The 14,731-nt window shown below is 37.2% G+C and overlaps 1 long non-coding RNA gene across 1 annotated transcript; it reads right to left on the bottom strand.

Annotated features, from left to right (window-relative positions):
* Positions 1–925: 925 nt before the first annotated feature.
* LOC309474470 lies at positions 926–14,435 on the bottom strand. The gene is made up of 4 exons (XR_014197301.1): positions 14,288–14,435; positions 13,184–13,480; positions 12,844–12,944; positions 926–3,191 (listed from the first exon to the last, which is right to left on the bottom strand). It is a non-coding gene; the product is annotated as an uncharacterized lncRNA (long non-coding RNA).
* Positions 14,436–14,731: the final 296 nt, after the last annotated feature.

Genomic DNA, 14,731 nt, shown 5'->3' with positions numbered 1-14,731 from the left:
ATTATTAATAAAAAAATTAAAAAATCAGGATTCTTTGATGAATAAAAGGTTCAAAGTAAATTCATCCGAAATAAAAAAAAACGTAACATTATAAATGTACTTTCTGAATAAAAGTAGGCTATTCATTTCTTTAATTTCTTTAAAAGTAGTGAATAATTACAAAAGCTTTCTATTTCAGATTTAAATGCTATTATTTTGAACTATGGTTTGTGTGTAATATAACTTTAATCAAAACAAATGTGTTGTCTGAAAACCTTTTAAACACATACGAACCTGAAATGACATACAGGCCTACTGTGTTATGTTGGCCTAGCCTATAGCCTACAAATATTTTGAGTGTCCCTCATTTTCCTGTAAAGAACCATGCACGATTGTCCCGCATTTGTTTAGTTGGCAACCCTACCCTCAATGCTATGTAAACCCTGGTTGGATAAGGATTTTAAAATTGGATATGAAGATTAAATCTGACACATAGTTTCAGTGTTAAAACTGATAACATAATTGCTGTCTGTGGTTTTATATGGGCTGTGGCAATCATTTTGAAAAATAATAGCTCGCAGCAACATATGGAAAAAAAGAACTGAACTAGTTCATTTTTTGGAACTGAGAACTTTAGTTCAAAATTTTGAAGTTTGAACTATGAACTGAACTAGTTCATTTTAAAATTTGTGAACTGAACTTTGAACTAGTTCATGTAGAAAGTGAACTTTCCCAACACTGATGGAACTGGAAGTGAGGAGATGGGGTGGAGGAGGGATGCTGACAAACTTTCAATGAACAGAGATAGGTCTGCTGTGAATTTATACTCTGTCATTGAGTTGATTACTGATTAATCTCCAGCTGTGCATAATTTGGTTAATTATCTGAACCTGCTCCTCCCAAACTTTGTTAATAAAACATAATTTAATGAAAATAATGTCAAAGTCAGTTAGAATAATCAAATGTAACAATTTATTATGTCAGGTAAATGTATCATGCCAATTTCATAATCAGTCCAAGGATAATCAATACAAAAACATCAAATGCTCTGGAATAAAGAGAAGAGATGCAAACCCGACATTAGGAAATACATGATGCTGAGTCCCGGCGGCTCTCAGCATTCACGGGCTGATCTGAGGTACAGAATCGCCCCGAGCCCTTTGCTACATTTCATTATATAGACAGAACCTCTTTCACATGGAAACATCTGCTAACAATGGGAATTTACATTCAGAGTTGACACCTTTTGGGGGTAGGAGACCATTTGTCTAGAGACAATCTTCCTTTGTGTGCCAGTTATCTCTAAACTCTTAAAAAACCTTATTACCTTTTGTTTTACTTCTTTGGGAATGAGACACATGTACCAGTCGCACTGAGACATTTCAAATGATACTAAACATGTATAATACTCAATGATAATTATTCACATTAAAACATATAGATTCTTGTGTGAGTTTTGGTGATCTAAGCTTGAGGGAGAAGGAGTGGGCGATGAGGGGAAAAAATTTAGATTAGGATGATTCGGAGGTGAGACTTTGCAATGTTAGCATCTGTATAAGTTTTCAGAGGGCTGTGTTCACCTGCAGAACACCTGGTCTCACCAGGTGTATGTAGCTTGAGTTCAGCAGGTGGATGAATGCGTTCAGGTTTTCTTCCTGCGATCCTGTGATGTGAGCAAAGTGTATAGAGTCAATCTGGACCTTTGTGACTTGTTCAGTTGACGTGTCATTCCTTCATGGAGAAACTTCTACTTCTCTGGCACCTTCCCCATGATGATAATCTGTCCCTTCTTGACCAATCCTGGCACCTTCAGCGGTGCGGTTGTCTGGGCAGACCTCAATGGATGAAGGGGTTCTCCTTGGTTCCACACTACTTTGTGTGAGACACCTGAAAAGCATCTTAAATGTCCACTTCACGATTGAGCACATATGAACTTAAAGTCGTAAGGAAATGCATAGGAACACATAATGCAACAAAACAAAAATCATGTCATGTTCAATATAAAATATAATGTTCATGTCAAATGGCAAGTGCAAATGGTACATCTGGTCTCAAGTGTTTCTTAAGGTCAGGCAGGGTGGTCCCATTTTAAATATCCAATTCTTCACTACCACTGTGATGATGTTAAATGGTAGTGGAATTTAAATATTCTTGGTCTGAATTACTCATAGGAAATGCAGCAAGAGGTCGGTGTAATCTAAATAATCAAATGTGACTTGGAACGTGCTTAGTCATACAAGAATGGAGATTGTTCATTCCCTGCAACAGTTTTGTGTGTGTGTGTGTGTGTGTGTGTGTGTGTGTGTGTGTGTGTGTGTGTGTGTGTGTGTGTGTGTGTGTGTGTGTGTGTGTGTGTGTGTGTGTGTGTGTGTGTGTGTGTGTGTGTGTGTGTGTGTGTGTGTGTGTGTGTGTGTGTGTGTGTGTGTGTGTGTGTGTGTGTGTGTGTGTGTGTGTGTTTGTTTTGTGTTGGCTAAGTTGCAGTCGATGACCGGGTTAATGTGTACATTTTGTAATTGATTGAAGCGCTCACACTTCAGATCTATCCATTTTTAAAATGTTTCTGTTATTAGTGGTGTTGAGAAATCAGGGGCTCTCTGATTTTCCAACCACCCTAATAACAATCAGAAAGTTTGAACATTTAGAAATTTAGTAGAATTTGCATTATTGATTTGTGACTGTAGCAATTCATATGTATTACTGTGTTTTTCCAAGTTGGCAGTGTGTTGTGAATAGCGCATGGTAGGTGTGTCTTTGTTAGGCGGTAATCATGGGATTAGCTTTACCATCCTATGTGTGTGAAGCTATCTGGATCTGTAAGTGTGAGGATGGACAATAGATCTTTAGTGAAGTGACACTTTTGGACTCAATGTCATTTGTATCTTCTTATGATGTGTAGTGTTCAGCCTGGCTAGATTTGATCTATTCCAGGTGATGATGCTGTGAGGGTATAGTGATGGAGGTGTGTGTTCAGTGTTCATGTCTAGGAGATGGGTGGAATCTAATCTATAACAATTGTGTTGCAAATTTAGTTCCAGTTCTATACTGGGAGGCCATATTTATGCAGTGATGTACTACTGTGAGGTGTGAACGGACTTTTGAAGTGTCTTTTCACCCATCTCCCGAGTCTCAACAATTCCGCTGTCCTGGCTTTGATCCAGGTGGGATCCGGCCCATCCTGGCATCCATCCTCCAAGGAATTTGCAGAAGTAAACCTGAGACAGAAACAAATGAGGACCACAGTTACTTTTGATATTTTCAACAACTTCAAATTCAGACATGTGGAATTATTTTACTTGCTCCATTATCATGTCCATTGCAATTTTAATTCCAGTTGTCACATGAAACCGACTTTCATTGACCAAGTCTGAATTATTGCTGTAGTTTCAGTGCATTGTGTGACACCTGAATCTGCTCTTGCAGTTCAGCCTTCACAGTCTGCTGTGTCATATGAGCATTAGCGATTAATTTTTTATCACTCGTAGTGTCATGAGTTCCAATGGGTCGATGGTCATGGCTTTACTTCAAGTTGCTCTCATTACAGCCAGATCTGTGGGCAGAAATTATTTCACCTGTTTCGGTGTTGCCTGCATTTGCTGTTTTATGGTGTCGTTCACACATTTAGTTAGTGCAGATCAGACAAGGCTGTGGTACTTCTGTCTGATGTTTAGCATTTCACACCCTCCTTGTAAATTTACTTCTCTGATCAGATTCAATTTTAGTTAGTGCACCCCAGTCAAGGATGGTTTGGTTTGATATTACCCGTGCCACACTTCTGGCCGTGTTTTTTAAAGGCAAAAAATAAAAGCACACCCCATCCCCTTTTGGCACTGGGTAGCAAACCAATGCAATAGAATTTTAAGGATTAATGTCACACCTCTCCAATTAATGCCCTGCTTGGCGATTATAATATAATTATAATTTGAGTTGTAATACAATTATATTAGATTTAAGAATATAAACTAAATAATATTGTTTCTGGTCTCTGAAGAGTCTCTGGAACAACTAATTTGTCAAAGTGTTGGCCAGTGCATTGTATGTACAGCAAAAGTCAAGCTGAAAGCCAATGAGGGACTCTGGTCCCTCTAAACGCATGGTCAAATCTCTGCTCGTTCTCATGTCAATATATTTGAATATGAAAAGGTTTTTTTGGCTCAGGGCTGATGAGATGCACATTCGCTGTTTCTCTTCTTTTTTTCATTTTTTTATTAGATTTAAAATGCCTTTTCATTTCATCCAGTCTTTTTAAAGACTATATGAAGGCAAAGTGGCCATTTGATTATTCTATTTACTCTTTACTTTATATTTTCCCCGTTTTTATATTAGGAAACTATGTCGCTCAGAGGTCCTCATGCCATTCTGTTTAAACGTGGGTCTCACGGTCACAATCCCGTCAGTTTCGGTCACTAAACAGAGGTCATTGGCTATATAACTGAGATTTGCCGTATTCACACGTAGAGTACACAATCAAAGATACTTTAATAGCCCCCATGGAATTGCATCTACCTGGATTTAATTTAATCGTTTTACTTCAGTAGAGGTTTTGGCCACCATTAAAGACATTAGTCGACCAACTTTACTTCTCTTATAATAGCTTTGGATTGGCCAAGCCTGTGGTGTCCCACGTACACTTATCTGAAGTAACACTAAATTAAAACAGAGGTAAAACAGACGCACTCAGATTTAGGTTGGTCAAGCAGCATTTTGCTCTTCTAAACGGAAATAACTCGTCTTTGCAAACCAAGTACACTTGAATCCGTGCCGAATATTAGTCGTCACTAATCTGATGCAAAAATTGCGGTAACACGAATCCGTTTCTACTTGGGAAAATAATTGCAGAGTAATTCAGAATGAATTCAAACATAACAATTAATAAATTTTGTTCAAAGTTCAAAGATACTGCGTTCTCTGAAGAGTCTCTGGAACTTTGAATATGAAAAGGTTTTTGTTTCAGGATTGATGAGATGCACGTTTGCTGTTTCTCTTTTTAGATTTCAAATGTCTTGTGAATCACATTGTAGCCACGTGGCAATTCTGTGCTCCTGTACATGGTTTTACTGCAGCTGTATCGAAAAACAGTTTACACAAGGTACGTGGCCTAGAATGCATAGCATCTACAACCTTTAAATCTAAGTATTTCATACAACACTTACACTAAACCAATCGTGTTTTAAAGAATAAACTTATTAGGCCGCTGTACGTGAGCTGTATCGTTCAGTTTCGTTCCGACAAACGGGGCACTACTTTTTCTTTTGCTCAATATGTTCAACGTAAATAAAAGGTATCCAAGCAAAAAGTTCTCCACGCATTATCCTGCTGTTAATGAGAAATTGTAATTTATTGGCGCACTATATTGACTGCGTATTGAGACATATAAAACTGTTGAGCTAGATTTTCAACCAATCAGCATCGAAAATGTAAGTAGGTCACAGACGAAATCCCGCACATGTAAACATGGAGGAGGACGTAAGCAGCGCATCTTCATCTGATAGCGGCGATCAAGCTCGATTAACACTCGTAAAGTGTATTCTTCATGTCGGAAAAGATGGTGGGAACGGTCCGCAGCCCTTTACTGAAGTCCGATGGGGAAAAAAATCAAGCAATGTGCGTAGGAATGGCTCAAAACGTCGGACACTACGGAGCTAACGTTAGCTATTGCTAATAAACATGTTGCCCTCCTGGACAAACCGGTCTCTGATGTCCCAACAACTAACGTTACGGGTTTCACCCGGCCTGCTATCGGCGTTTTATAGACAAAAAAACGCTTGACTTGTGTGTATGTGTGTGATGGGTAGGTTTAGGGGTCGGGTTAGTGTGTGTGTGTGTGTGTGTGTGTGTGTGTGTGAGAGTGAGTGAGAGAGAGAGAGAGATGGGTAGGTTTAGGGGTCGGGTTAAGGCCTATTTATACTTCTGCGTCGAACTGCCGCCGTAGCTACGTCGTAGGCTGTGTGTAGCGCGCGTACCCTTCGGCGTACCCTGACGTGCACCTCTCCAAAAATGTAACAACGCGTCAATTCTACGCGGACGCAAGCGCTGTGATTGGTCTGCCAGAACCCCTCCCTCGGGGTTTCACATGCTCCCTAGGTGCGCGTCAACGCGGACAACAACGCAGAAGTATAAATTAAAACCAACACGTTGCCTACGGCGTATAGGCAGTGGCGCCTCCAAGGGGGGGCCAGGGGGGGCCACGGCCACCCCCAAAATGACACTGGCCACCCTATTGGCCCCCCCAACCAGAAAGAGTGGAGTTTTTAGTATAGTGATTTTATTTTATAAATTAACATAGACATTAATGAAACACTATATTAAAAATAAATAATAATAAACTTGTATTATATGAACTGTATAATACGCTCTCAACCCCTCCCCCTCTTTACGTGCATTGCGGCAACTTCGCGCACTTACACGTGCAGCCGCCATAGCCGCAATACCAGCCCGTTCTCATCCCAAGGCGTCATATATTGACGCTTTTGACATTTCGTCTACATCGAACGCACATGGCACCCTTTAGCGTCAATATGAGACGCAGATAGAAATGGGCCAGAAGGCGCCTCCTAGCGGTCTAACCCTATCCCTACACTACACCTAAACCTACCCATCACCGAACAAAGCTCTGTGCGTCTCATATTGACGCTAAAGGGTGCCATGTGCGTTCGATGTAGACGAAATGTCAAAAGCGTCAGTAGTATGACGCCCAAGGATGAGAATGCGTTGGCAATACCGCGAAGCATGCAGCACATGGAAAAAAGGGTAACTAAACTAAAAAAAATTCAGAAAAATAAAAATAATTACACTGCCTAAGTAGCTTCTCTGCAGGGACAGCGCCAGAGAATTTTTAACGCATGTGCTGAGTGGGTGCTAGATCATTGACGTGGAGCTGCGCAAAACTTGGCCACTAAATATTTAATATTCAGTTATGTTAATGATCACAATTAAAGTTTTAATTTTATTAAATTGAACAAGCGCAACATTCAGCATTCAATCAAATAGACCTATTCTAAAAGATGTAGGCTATTATTAATAATAATATGTTATTTCAACACAATATCTCGTTATTTCGAAATAATATGTGTGCGTGCATCTGTAAATCCGGTGACGCGTGTATTGATTTTTATTAATAAACAAGTGTTTTCTCTAAAAGTGTCGACTCGGCTGCAAAGATGATGATGACTATCGCCATCTCCGTGTGAACGCGCCTAAAGAGAGAAATGCACATAAATAGGCCTAGTGGGTTACATAATCAGAGAGTAGCCTAGCCTTTTTCTTTTTTTCGTTTTGAATTATTTCGTTTTAAGACATTTCAAGGTTTGTGTATTTGATGTATTTGTCATGTCTGTGTGAGGCATACACTGAGTTGCGTTAAGTTAGGATGTGCTCTAGTTCACGTGCAATGCAAGTGAGCGCGCGGGCGCCTCCGTTATATTTGTTTCGTAGCCTATTCGTTAAATACAGGCAATTGGTTGATGAAAAATTGATTAAAATTAAGATACAATTTATACAAAACGAAATTCACTTTAAAGAAAGGCTTTCTACAAAACAACTTCAACTGTCAAAATCATGTCTGACCCGCTCCAAGTCTCATATTGCACATCCTATCCTACTCGGTCGTGCTGTTCACTTTTCATAAATCAACATGAATGGAATAAAATAGCATTATAATATTTTAACAAATATGAAACTAAATGCGCTTTTTAAATGGCTACAACAGTATAGTAGGCCTACATACTCTCTATTTGTAAACATTTCTGCACATTAATTTAATTCTGAATTTTGCACAAGTTGAAAGGCATTTGTTCAAATCAAGTTCACGGATAATTGCGCGTGCATTTATTAATCATTATGATACTAAAATCCTAACAAATAGGCTATGTAGGGCCCTATAAAATCCGTTTTATTTTTTCTCAAATTCCTTTTTATTATTTTTTTCAAATTCCGTTTTTTTGGATAATTTTTTGCCCTTTCGGATTTTTCGGATTTTTTCTTGTTTTCTTTTCACTTCTAAGCAGTATTGACCTTTAAAATTTTACTTGCACAAACTCATAAATCAGCTTTTTTATTTAAACTGTTAATATATTCAGCAAAGCACATTCCAAACCTTCAACAAATCTAATAGAATCCAAAAATAACAGTTACAAGGTAGGATTGATGAGTATTAAATTAAAGATTTAAATTAGCTTTTAAATCATTTTTCACAAAGAATGTTTTATAAAAAGATAAACCTTGCATATTTAAGCCTTTAAATCACTTTTATAAAAACGAATATGTCAAAAAAGATAAACATTTACAATGATACTGACATTTACAAATACAAATGCATATTAGCTTATCTTTTATTATTAATAGTAAAATTCGGTCCGATTTTCCCATGGCGTCTGACGTTGCTATGCAACCATGCACTGCTCTCCACAACGACAAAGAAGTTTTAGTAGCCTAGCTAATAGATTTCCACCACCGAAAAACGCTTGCTGTAGCTCTGCTACAAGGTTTATTTATGGAGAAGAGGAAAACACCCGTAGTGTTTGTGGTGCACCCCCATCCTTTATGTTGACTGAGATTTCAATGTTTTTACGGAAAGGGTGAAGTTGATATGTTGGTTCTTGTCTCATGAACTGCGGTGCGCTTGCGGCATTCTGAAAAGTTGAGGTGTTTTCATCTCGCTGCGCCTGGAAAAAATGAGCGCGTCCGCGCGTCGGCGCTTCAATTATGAGCGCGCTTGCCGCGCGCCTACATTTGAAATATCGAACTTGAGCGCGCAAAAGGTTCACGCTTGCACTCATACTGAAGAGCGCGCTGTTTGCATCCCTGTATATTAACTGTATTGACAGGTGTCACTCTATATGTCTCTGGGTTTAGGTGGAGACCTTTCTACGTTTGTTGTTTTAAACCAAAAAAAAAAATGAGAAGGAAGTAAAAAAATCGTTTATTTAATATGTCAACAAAAAATATGCAAATTTTTTCATGTGTAAGAGAGAATTCCGTTTTCATGTGTAAATTCCGTGATTCCGTCCGCGTTTTCCGCATCACGGAAATCATAGGGCCCTAGCTATGCTATGTACAAAAAATCAGATGAGCCCATAATATGAACGCATTTACACGTTATTTTCCTCCCACAGAAAACCATTATAAGAACGCTTAATGTGGCAGATTAGAATGTCCCCTTATTATGTCGAAATAACGAGCTATTATGTCGATCGATACTAGGCTACTGTGTCCACCGTGGTCTCCTTTTTGATCAGCGGAAACGATTTTTGCTTGTTTGGGATCTGACTGTCCAGCGTATTTGAAAAAGTTAAGCAAACTTTACTGTCTTTTTGACATTTTTCCCCTGAGTGAAACGATCGAGGCTAACAGCAATCTCAACTCATACAACAAGCGCGCAAGTCATGTGTCACAAACACTGAACACTACATAAACAGTCTTTTTTTTTTTTTTTTTCATTTAGGCAATTAATTTTAGTGACACAGGAGGTGCCGGATGCAATAAAAAAGGTTCCGGATCCAATGTCGGAGGTGACGGAACGGCTCAAATTAAGCCCTGGTATTGTGCCACCCTAACATTTTTGCTGGCCCCTTTCGGCCACCCTATGAAAAAAATCCTGGAGGCGCCACTGCGTATAGGCTCCGGCGTAGGTCCGACGCAGAAGTATAATGAGGCCTTTAGTGTGTGTGTATCTGTGTGTCTGAGTGTGAGAGAGAGATGGGTAGGTTTAGGGGTCGGGTTAGTGTGTGTGTGAATCTGATAGTGAGGACAGTGATCTTGATATTTAGTGATGTGTATATGATAATAAAATTTATATAGGACATATATTTAATATAAATAAATCAAAATTAAATCTTGTTTACAATAATCATTCCTGTGAATATGTACATGTAGTGCAGTTACTGCTCGTGTATGCAAAAAAAAAAAAAAAAATTGCATCACAATGTGTATTGTGATTGTCAAAACATTTTAGTAACTAAACTGAATTTTATTAGGTTTAGTGACAACATGTTACAATGTTTATATGGTACAATTTCTGGTAAGCTACGTTTTTTTGTTTTTTTTTTACAAATTTCTTGAAACAAATGTCACAATTTCAATTCAATTCTTGCGATTTGATTTAATATTGACTCATTTGGATAAATATTAGGTACACAAGATAGGCGTTAATTTTTCTCAAGAAAAAAAAAAAACATAGGCTAGACAGCCCTATCAGCTGGTAGTAGGCCTATTATTTAAGGTTAAAAATAACTCAAATTAAATATAATGTGTTTTTATTATAATAACAACTTTATTTAATGATATAAGTACAAATATAATAAATATGTAATATAGTACACATATTTAGCAAAATACTCTCTATAGCTCTTTTTCTAGCCAACTAACGTGCCTATATTATGGCCATTAAATGGCTTTCCTGAGGTAAATGTTATGTGACATAATTGTTCTCCAGCTGTTTTATTGACCCCTTTGTTTGATTGATTGATCGATATTATGTATGAAGAATATAGGCTACATTTCGGTAAGCTGTACTGTTTCTTTCAACATTGTTCAGTCGTTTTTATTTACTATTAGTAGAGATGATCGGGTCACGTGCCGCTAGGGATCTGTCGCGTCACAATTACAAACGCCAAAACGGTATTTATTGTTTGAATTTCGTAATAAAATTGACAGAATCTGAGAGCTGAGATTTTTTTTCATATCATAACCTGCTCTGTCTAGTCTGTTGGTCTCCATGTCCTCTTTGCTTCGCGATTTTTCTGTGCGTGAGAAAATGGATGTGTGGCGTGTGAAAAGTGTCAATTGCGTGAGTCTTACGGTGAATTCGTGAGAGTTGGCAGCTATGTTATTAGATTTTGGCTTAATTCTATTTGTTATTAAGATTTTACCTCAAATATTACCTTAGAATGGGAAAAACATAATGAGAAGTAATTGGGATGTTAATGCTACAGTAGAAGTTTTCTTGATAATCTTATCATGTTTACTGTCCCTAGATAGCAACTTCAGGTATAGGCTATCACACATTTCAAACTGGTTTATTTTGTATTTCAAGTGGTAATTCGGCATTTCCCTTTTTTTCAAAATGGGCACATTTAGCATCATTTTTCTCAAAAACTGCAAGGTTGTGTGTGGAGAACTTTTTCCTAAGGAATCTCTATATATTTCTGATGTTAAATATAAAAAAGTAGGTAGTGCCCCACTTGTTGGAAAGAAACCCTATTTCTAGGCCTCTTTTTGGGCTACCGACAGCGGCCTATATGTGCACATATAGTGGCACAAACAACTATAAAGTGTGTTATATGAGCACAATGTGTTAAGCACAATAACAAATTTGAAAATACAAACAGAATCATTGCAAACATGCTTCTTAGTCCCATTGCTGTTAAGCGTTTTGGGAGACATGGACTTAGTATTTAGCTTATAGCCTTAAGATCTGCAATGGTTTCCTTGTGATTTTTAACCTGTGCATCATATACAGTCTTACAATATTAAGCTGTAGCCTCATTGGACCAGCGCTATGGATATTGGATGGATGGATGATTCAGCTGTGGGTGCCATCTTCTGGCGAGAGTACCCATAATGCACCCTCACAATGCATTATGGGTATTATCTAGCCGTTGAGCGTTCATCAGTTGTACACTCATTATTGCGGTGCATTATGGGATGGAATGAGTGCACTGGATAACATCCAGTATGGTTTTGGGCACCATACTGGATTATATTGGGCATATAATCAAGGTGAGAGTAGCTTTATGTGGTTGCATATATATATAAAAAAAATATAAAAAAAAACAGTTGTATTGATAATAATCAGAAATGTTTCTTGAGCTGCCAATCATCAAATTACATTATTTCTGGGAGTTTGGGAACCACTGACCTACATGTTATTTTATTTAGTTATTATTTTTGTTATTTTATTAGCTTTTGCACGCAATACAATAGTAATATACATTGATGAGCCAACATATAATGACTAGTCACAATTGAAGCGAATATTGTTGATCATTTCCTAACAAGGCCACATATTTAGGAATGGGTAGATTAGATGGTAAGCAAACAATCATATTCATTGTATTGAATGCAGGAGAAATGGGCAGGAATAAAGATCTGAGCAACTTTGTATCTCTGAGTATCTCTGAAACGGCAAGGCTTGTGTGTTGCTCCTGTTCTACAGTGTTGTGAATTGATTTATTGTGAAATTAATAAATTATGGAAAAAGTATATTTCATGGTGGCTCTTCTGATATAAAAGTGAAAAATCCTTAATTAAATTTTTGCTTGCCAAAAAATGAACAGAAAACTAAAGAGTCTTTCTCAATCAGTATCAAGGTAATGAGTCAGTAACCCTGATATACTCTCAGAAAGACTGCTGAAATGTATTGATATTTCGCTTTAGCATTTGGCAAGCCAAAATTACTGTAAACAAAAGGTTAGAGCTTTAGGATATCATAGGCTATCTTTTCCATATGGTTCAACTATTTATTTTCACTCCGGTTCTCAACTCCGTTCCTTGTTGGGACCCACTGCTGTGCACATTTAGTATGTCTCCTTTATCTGATGCACTCAGTTCAGTTCACGTTCTTTCCCAATGAGCTGATGATCTGAATTATGTGTGTTAAGTAAAGAAGACATACAAAATGTGAAGAATGGTGGGTCCCCAGGCCCAGAGTTGAGAACCAATGGTGCATAAATTCACATTTAAAATCCTCCCAGAGCTTAGAAATCGCAAAAGAATTACACATCAGAAGATTTTCAACATCAAAGCAACAAAAAGCATCAATGAAAAGTCACTTGACAGCATACCTCAGTAATGCACTTCAGATATACGCATAAGGTTGTCCATAAGTTTTGTTTTTACTTTTGATTTTGATTTTAATTTTATGCTTACCTTCATAATCATACAGCAGATACCACTGATGAACAGTATGACAGCACACACAATGGGGATGATCTTCACAATAGGAAGAGCATCTTCTGGGCAGTCTTTTTCTTTTTTTCAATGACAGAATAAAAAAAAATCAGGGCCAGAGAATTATAGAATTATACTTTTTATACTCTATGCATTTTTCCATTTAATATCAATCAGAAAGTGATTTTACTTCTAAATCTCTCCATCAAAATGTTCCCATTCACACCATTTACATACTAAACACATATGCGGTACATTAATATAATAAACTCATCATGTTTTAGAATACAATTATTTACATGCAATAAGATACACTTACCTATCCATAACCAAGTGAACTTGCCAACAGTATTTTTTTCTTCCAAATTAAATTCACACCAGTAAAGCCCAATGTCTTCGGCAGTTACATGTAAGAGGATGACACTGAGGTTGGGAAGTTCTCCATTTACACGGACTTTGGATTTGTTCGCTGTTTTGAAGGTAAGATCATTTTCTTTGTAAAAGTAGAAGAGTGTCTGCTGTTTACTTTCTCCTTGTTTGTACATGTACACTCCATCTTGAGGACTTTTATCAGTAGCGCACTCGATGGTGACATCATGCCCAGAAGGTTTGATTACTGTTTGAAGAAAAGCAACTATTAAGACTTTTTTTTTTGCAAACACTTAAATATACTAATTAATTTGCAAAGCTATCTTGTGTAGGCTATGCTTGATTTTTTCTTAAAGGGTAACTCTCGCCAAAATTGAACCTAGGCTCTTTTTGTTAATCTACCCGAGTCAAACTTTTGTGTAAAAGCATAATTAGAATGGAAACGCCACTTTTAAGATTGACCGTATTTTCGTTTTTGGTCAAAATGCCATTTTGAATGGGAGTGCATGGGGCACTTCTATGATAGCATCAAAATTGCTATTCTTAAAACACTAAGGAGGCTTGACACAACATAAAACTGTGCTCGAAGTATCACCAGGGGCTCTACACATGAACTTGAGCACTGACTACATTGTTTGAGTACACAAAGTTTACTATAACTGTCACCACCTTTCACCCCAGATTCTAATTATGCTTTTACACGAAAGTTTGACTCGGGTAGATTAACAAAAAGAGCCTAGGTTCAATTTTGGCGAGAGTTACCCTTTAACTTTTCTACACAATGTATTCTACAGCAGGGTCTGCCATAGCAATATAATCCAAAGTAAATTTTTTTATTGGATAACAAATTGTAACACTATACAATAATGTTTAATTTGTTAACATTAGTTAACTAACATAAACTAACCATGAGCAATATATTTGTTACTGTATTTTTTTTATATTTGTTAACGTTATACAGCTGTTCAATGTTTGTTCATGTTACTTCACAGTGCATTAACTAATGTTAACAAATACAAAAATATATATATAATAATAATAATTATATACTTACACATATCCATACCTTGCACCACTGTGGCTGCCCATGACATGCTTCTTATACAAATACTGATCAATAGAAAACTGTATTTCACGACGTGAATTCTTGAACATCTTGACGTAAACATCTTCGCAGCTCTTTGTGACAAATGACTATAGTTTCTGTTCAACAAAATCAGGTGGAAGTGGTCACAAACAGTTTATCAGAAACTTTAAAAAAATGTAAAAAAAATTAAGGAAGCTGAGGGGAAGCTTCTGCATAGTAATAGTGTCATCCTAGACCTGAAAAAAATATATATTACATATAATAATAAATATTCTCAAATTGCCTAAACCTAAACAAGTCAATATTGATGGCATATTGTATAAGCTTTTATTTTGGCAGAATACTGGTAAAAATGCTGTAAAAGCTCTCCACAGAAATGTTGGAGATTGTGCGAATGGGTGAAATGAAGTG

The sequence above is a fragment of the Leuciscus leuciscus genome, assembly GCF_965113295.1.
Source record: "Leuciscus leuciscus genome assembly, chromosome: 14".
In the NCBI taxonomy this organism is placed as follows: Eukaryota; Metazoa; Chordata; class Actinopteri; order Cypriniformes; family Leuciscidae; genus Leuciscus; species Leuciscus leuciscus.
Note: the sequence above shows the minus strand (reverse complement) of the source record. Positions and strands in the feature narration are given on the sequence as shown.